Source organism: Physeter macrocephalus, chromosome 14 (genome assembly GCF_002837175.3).
Source record: "Physeter macrocephalus isolate SW-GA chromosome 14, ASM283717v5, whole genome shotgun sequence".
In the NCBI taxonomy this organism is placed as follows: domain Eukaryota; kingdom Metazoa; phylum Chordata; class Mammalia; order Artiodactyla; family Physeteridae; genus Physeter; species Physeter macrocephalus.
Window position 1 is genome coordinate 33,828,016 of NC_041227.1, and position 6,771 is coordinate 33,834,786.

General features: G+C 43.1%; 1 pseudogene; it reads right to left on the bottom strand.

Annotated features, from left to right (window-relative positions):
- Positions 1-2,452: 2,452 nt before the first annotated feature.
- LOC112064872 (uncharacterized) lies at positions 2,453-2,552 on the bottom strand (annotated as a pseudogene).
- Positions 2,553-6,771: the final 4,219 nt, after the last annotated feature.

Below are 6,771 nucleotides of genomic sequence, written 5' to 3' on the forward strand. Positions count from 1 at the left end.
AGAGTAGACCAAATGATAGGCATTTATAATGGAAAAATGTTAAAATCAGGCAAATTCAATCATGGGAGGATGTCGTCACCTGTTTTTAGGGGTTTCAGGGAAAGTTTCAGGGAAGAAGTACTGTTTCAACTGATACAGGAAGGATGAATTGAAGTTTAGCTGGATGAGCACTGTGTGTTTGGTCTTGGGTATGGTTAAGAGGTGAAGAAGAGTTTCCAGAAGAAGAGTTGTGTTTCTGAAGTCCTTGCAAATTCAGAACTTCCCTAATTGAAGAATAATTCTGACAAAAGATGGTGGATATTTCCTTTTATCAGCTAATATGGCGCCACCCTGTGGCCACTCGGTAAACAGAGTTTAGCGTTCCCTCGGCTGGGCCAGCTTGAAAACTACAATTCTTGAAGAATTTTAACATTTTGGGTGGATTTGACATTGATTCAAATTAATGTGAGACCATATTAATGTTTTTAATATATTATTTCAAAGCTGCATAATTCACGTTCACATCAAATAGGACCAGATTCTGGAGAGTGTAGCTCATGGCCATTTGAGGGAATTGAAAGTAGTTCAGCATGGGTAGCATGTAGACCAGGGAGTAGTAATAGGTTAGGAAGGAGATGGAGGGAAGGAAGAATAGCGGGAGAGGAGATGGATCATAAAGGCCCTGATCATCAAAGGCTGTGAACCACGACAAGAAGATTGCAGTGGGTTGCCTTTCAAGAATGTTAAGGAGGGAATGGCAAGGTCAGCCTTAGGCTTTTCTTCAAGTTTTAATAGAGCAAGTTGGAATTAGACTGAGGCTATGTATGGGTTTTGGATATTTGCAGAATATTGCCCTTTATTTTTAATTAGACTTCGGTTATAAACAATATAAGCTTTCATAGTTTCAAAATAGTTTTAAGTTTTTTGTTTTGTTTATTTGTTTTTGAAGGGTCCACTAAGTACCTTGGAAGAGACAACAAAATACATGGCTTAACCCCAAAAAGATGGGGTAGAGGCTCAACCCAGACTTGGGATCTAAGGTTGGGGGAGAATTTGATTAGCAAATCATACTTGGGGGTCCCTGGTAAAATAGGTTAAGGAAAACATGAGTTAGACAAAGTTAAATTTCTTTACTGTGGGACTTCTTAGAGCCTTGAAAGCATTCACATCTGTTGTGAACCTTTATGATTAAGGCATGCAGCGTGTGCCACACTTGTTTCACCACTAAGGAAGCTTCACTCTGGAAATAGTCATTGTAGTCTGGCTGAGAACTTGTTATCTATTGTCACAGTAATGCAACATAACAAGCAACTATAACATCTCAGTGGACTACAATAATACAAATGTATTTAGCTTGCAAGTTTGGGGGAGTTCAGCTGATCTTGATCTGGACTTGGCCGATTCCAGCTAATCTCACTCATGTGTCTCTCTCTGGTCAAGTGTGGATTGGGCAGGCAGCTCTTCTGATCTGGGCTGGGTTTGCTCACATGTCCGGGAGTTCAGCTGGCTGTTGAATGTTCTAGGATAACTTTAGCTAGGAAGACTGGGGTCACTTGTCTCTGCTATATATGGCTTTCATTCTGAGGCACGCTAGACCTAGCATGTTCTCCTGGCCAAAACAGAGGAGCAAGAATGAGAGCGAAACCAGCAGTGCATGTATTTTTCAGCATTTGCTTGTATCGTGTTAATATCTCATTGGTCAAGGGAGTCACATGGCCAGTCAGAGTAGGAGGACACTGCAAGGTTACATAGCAGAATGTAGATACAGGGAAGGAGAAGACTCAGGCTCTGTTTGCAGTCAGAACCCTGGAACCCAACTTGAGAATTGCCTGTTGAGATCACAGTCAACTGAGAGTAAGGAATGAGGTCAGACTTTTCACTATGCCATGGCCACAGACTGTACTTTTAGTTCTGATAAGCAATCTCACAGATAGATGTCTGGGCCAGGTCAAGTGAGAGAGAGTTCATCTGGTTCCCCACAGGACTTCTATTATCTTTCTGTGAAATCATTTCAGGGCTGAAAGGATTGTGGTCATTAGCTAGTTCTAGTTGCATTATGTTGGAAATGAATAAACAGAGGCCCAGAGAGGTTAACTGGCCAGCCTAAAACTACTCAGCTAGCTAGAAGCCAAGCTGAGCCTGGAACCCAGATATTCTCTCAATCTCATTGGGTTTTAATAACCTCAAAGAAACTGTGTTTGGGGTGAAGGGGAGGCAGTGGAAGGGACTGAATTTGTGTTTGCAATCGTTGTGTATGAACAAATCACATTCCTTCTCGAGGGACTATAATAAAAGTAATTTTTAAAATAGATGATAGATGTCTTTGGAAGGACAAAGTAGATAGTAAAAAACTGAGTTGCTGAATACTCAGTTTGAAGTGGGTGCTTTGAAGTGGGAAGGGCCCTTGGTTGGGAAAGTCCTTTCACTTACTACAGCCTTTGTTTCCCCACCTGTGAACATTAGAAAAGGAAAGCAAAATGAGGACTGCTTCAGAAATTGGCACGTGGTCTTTGCACAGGGGCCATGCTAACCTTTGTATTGTTCTCGTTTTAGTATCTGTGCTGCTTAAGCAAGAACTGACGGGAAATCCTTGGTGATATGTTTTTGTTTTCGGGGTTTTCTCTTCTCCGCTCCCTCCACACTCCCAAGGATTTCTGCTGCAGAGGACTTCCGAGAAGAGAGGAAAGAATTTGTGTTCTAGTTCCTACTTTGTCAAACAGCAGATAGAATCATGAAGGCAGAGCTAGCCTTCCAGAATAGGAGCTACAACTACCTTAACACCTAATTTAGCCGACAGGGGTGGGGAACAATTTATTCTATACAAATCAAATTTTGCTCATGAAGTTTTACCCAGTTAAGCATTATCAAATAAACTAGATATTTTTATGATGGAAATACTTCCACACGTATTACGTATATTCCCCTGATTTACTAAACAGAAAACAACGGAAACTTCGCACCCATTGAGACATCAGTTATTGAACTGTGTGGTAATTACAGCAGAATGCCTTGTAAAGAGCCATGTAGTGAAAGGCATTTTCTATTGTTATTATTTGTGTTTGCTTAAGGACTGCTGGAGTATGTTGGACTACTTGCCATCAAACTGAGTTTTGACAGACATACTTCTTAAATTCTTTTTTTTTTTTTTTTGGCGGTGCCACGAGGCTTGTGAGATCTTAGTTCCCCCACCAGGGATTGATGGAACCCAGGCCCCCTGCAGTGGGAGCGTGGAGTCCTAACTACTGGACCGCTAGGGAAGTTCGACTTTTTAAATTCTTGTACTTTATTTTCAGAGTGTTTCTCCATACTTCTTTATTGTCAGTTGATTAGCTGTATTTTGGGGCTGCTCAGATAGATTTGTTCTCAGATCCATTCTTGACTGTTTCCTGTTCCGCTCCATGTTGCAAGGAACCACATTTCCCAGGCTCTCTTGCCCTTTGGTGTCCAAGGGGAGACGTAAGGGTAACTCTGCGGGCCCCTTTCTGCTTTCTTTGGTATCTCTAGGAACAGCTGTGTCTCTTCCATAGTTTCTGCTCCCACCAAGCTTCTTCTTTTTCCATAGCAGCCTATCCTGTTCTAGTCTTGCTGGTTGTCCCCAGTCTCTGGGCTCTGATAACACCTCTTCCTTCCATCATCCCTCCTGCCTAGGCAAGCTAGCAGTTCTCCACGGGTGCTGGTCTCTGGGCTGCCTCCCTGTTCCCTCTGTGGCCTCTCAGCCATTCCATCCCTCTGTAACCATGCTCTTGGCTTGAAAGATCTGGAGTAGTTTCTGTTTTCTGATTGTCTTTGACGGATAACAGAGGTTGCCTTCTCTTGCAGCTCTTTCTCTCATTCTAATTTGCTTTTTGCCATCTACTCTGAGGACACCAGCCAGCTTAACCCGTTTACTTTATTGGACATAAATATGCAAATCTGACTGAGCACTAGAGCAGAATAATCTAGAGCCTGGGCTCTGACAGCACAATGTTTGGGTTCCAATCCCAGCCAGACCACTCATTGGCTGTGTGACTGGGAAACTTTCTTAACCTTTCTGAGACTCACTCTTTTCATCTGAAAGATGAAAGTAATTGCAGTACCTATGCTGTCTCTTAAGAGCAACACCTATGGAGGGGAAAGGAAGAATGTGGGATTGTGCAGGGGGAGAAGCTGGGCTGCGATGCAGTCTTAACAGCAGTCAACCCCGCAGGGAGCTCTGAAGCTGGTCAGGCCTTTATGCACTGATGTTGACTACTGGAGGCCGCTGACAGGGGATGGTGCTTGACCTTGGCTGGAGCAGCTTTCTTCAGTTGAGGGCCGTTTTTTGCATTATGTCGCAGCTCTCGGAGTAGCAGGGGAATCAGTTCTTCAGTCCCCGGAGGGGTCTGGTCATTGCATCACAGTGTCCATCACACGTTTCCACGTGTGCAGTTGTGAAAGATAAATGGCTAATCCATGAGAAGTGTGTTGCTTGCTGCCTAGTACTTGGTGAAATCTCAACAATAGTAGGTATCATTATTGATGGATTAAATATAGAAGTCCAATAAGTGGACTTTATGATACCTAGTTAGGTATTTGGAGAGTTTTTCCTGACTTCCTGTCCATGACCCCATTCCTAGAGAGTCCAGGAAAAGCTGCATAAGTGGTCTGTGGGTAACTAAGGTGCTGTGGCTTCTACACATACACTATTAAACACATTTATATTTTTATACTAACGTTAATGTGGTATCTTTAAATATGGCTTACCCATAGGTTCTTTTTTTTTTTTTTTTTAACAAATTTATTTATTTATTTATTTTTGGCTGCATTGGGTCTTCTTTGCTGCGTGTGGGCTTTTCTCTAGTTGCGGAGAGTGTGGGCTACTCTTTGTTGCGGTGCGCAGGCTTCTCATTGTGGTGGCTTCTCTTGTTGTGGAGCACGGGCTCTAGGTGCGCGGGCTTCAGTGGTTGTGGCTCACAGGCTCTAGAGCACAGGCTCAGTAGTTGTGGCGCACGGGCCCAGTTGCTCCGCGGCATGTGGGATCTTCCTGGACCAGGGCTCGAACCCATGTACCCTGCATTGGCAGGTGGATTCTTAACCACTGCACCATCAGGGAAGTCCCCCATAGGTTCTTATATCTTTATTTTCCGAGGTATTCAGGTATTTAGCATCAAATTAGATAGACATTAATACAGCCCTTGCTTTTTGAACACTTATGATGTAGCCACGGGTTTAAGCATGCATTATCTCATCAGTTCTCAGGACAACTCTCTGGGTGCTGAGATTCCCGCTTAATGGTGAGGACCCGAGGTCAAGGAGGTTAAATGATCTGCCCGAGGTCACCCATTCAAGGAGTGGCAGCTAAGTTCCCCTACCAGGGCTGCAGCCCCAGACTGACACGCGCCTACGCTTTCAACTACACATTTTCACAATTTAAACAGCAGTAGGAGAAACCTTCTCCTCTGAAAATAACTCGAGCACAGTGTAGGTGTTGTTTTGGTAGAAACATTTCAGCTGCTGCCATAAAATTCGTCTCCCAAATGGCTCTGTGAGAGCAAAGCTGGGCAGACTCTGCTTGTGTTTAAGAAGCGAGCCTTATGGCTCAGCCACAACACAAATGATTTGTTTTCCTGGCCTTGTTGGCGAAGTGATTTAATTTCTGGATTCCCCTGAGGAAAAACAAATAAATTTCTTTGTAATTGGATGTTTAAAGAGGAGCCACGTGGGAAAGTCATGATGGAAGCCAGGTACGTTTTCGTTCACTGAGTGATACAGTGAGCAGGGCAGGGACGGGGAGGGGTTAAGTGCATGGGTAGAATTCACTAGGTAGTTTTACTTCCTAATATTTGGCTCTCTGCTTTTCATCAAGAAATGATTATTATAATCATCTAAAGCCCCACAAGCAAGGTGGGTGTTTAGGAAAGTGGGTGTTCATCATTGTTGTTGGAGAACAGCAAGTTAGGTCACATTTCTTTATATCTGAATAGAAGTAATGCCTCTTTTTCTGTAGAAAAAAAATACTTTTTCAAAATTGGGTGTATGGCACTAATGAGAAGTCTAGGAAGCTGTAAGGTCAGGGATTTCTAAAAGTGTGTTCTGAGGATCTCTATTTCTTGGATATATCAGTTAGGATAGTTTGGGCCATCTATAGTAAAAATGTAAAGTGACTGTGACATAAAATATAATATAACAGTGAAAATTCATGCAAAAAAATTCAGAGTTAGGCCCTCCGTGATTTCACAGTATTGTCAAAAGTCCAGGTTCCTATCTTTCTGTCCCATCCTCATAATCCTGTGGCTTCCCTTTTCAAGGTCACTCTGAGGCCAGTTTAGTTTTGGCCACCATGTCTGCAGTCCAGATGGGCAACAGAAGGGACACCTCTTAGTGGAGGCAGCTCCCTCAGTTTCTGCAGCCTTCCTGGAAATTCCATAGAACACTTCCATTTATATTTCACTGGCCAGTATGTGGTCACATGGTCAGACCTAGCTGCAAGAGAGCCAGGAAATGTAGTGTTTAGTTGAGCACACTTGAAGCTGTCTTACTGATGATGAAGAGAATGGATATTGAGTAATGACGAACAATTTGTGCTACATTTTGGACTGCAGTACAAATGCCTTGACCAAAAATTTAGACATGTCGGAGTTAACATTAAAAGGTGACTTTTGTTGGTGTGTGTCATCCGCATAATCCTCAGCGTCTTTAGTGGACTGATGTGCATCAGAACGTACAGAGCTCTGAAATGTGCTTGACTCTGGCCCCCTTTTCTGGAGGAAATAGTATTTGAGAAGCACACTTTCTTCATGTCATTCGATAAATATTGATCAACTATTGTGTGCC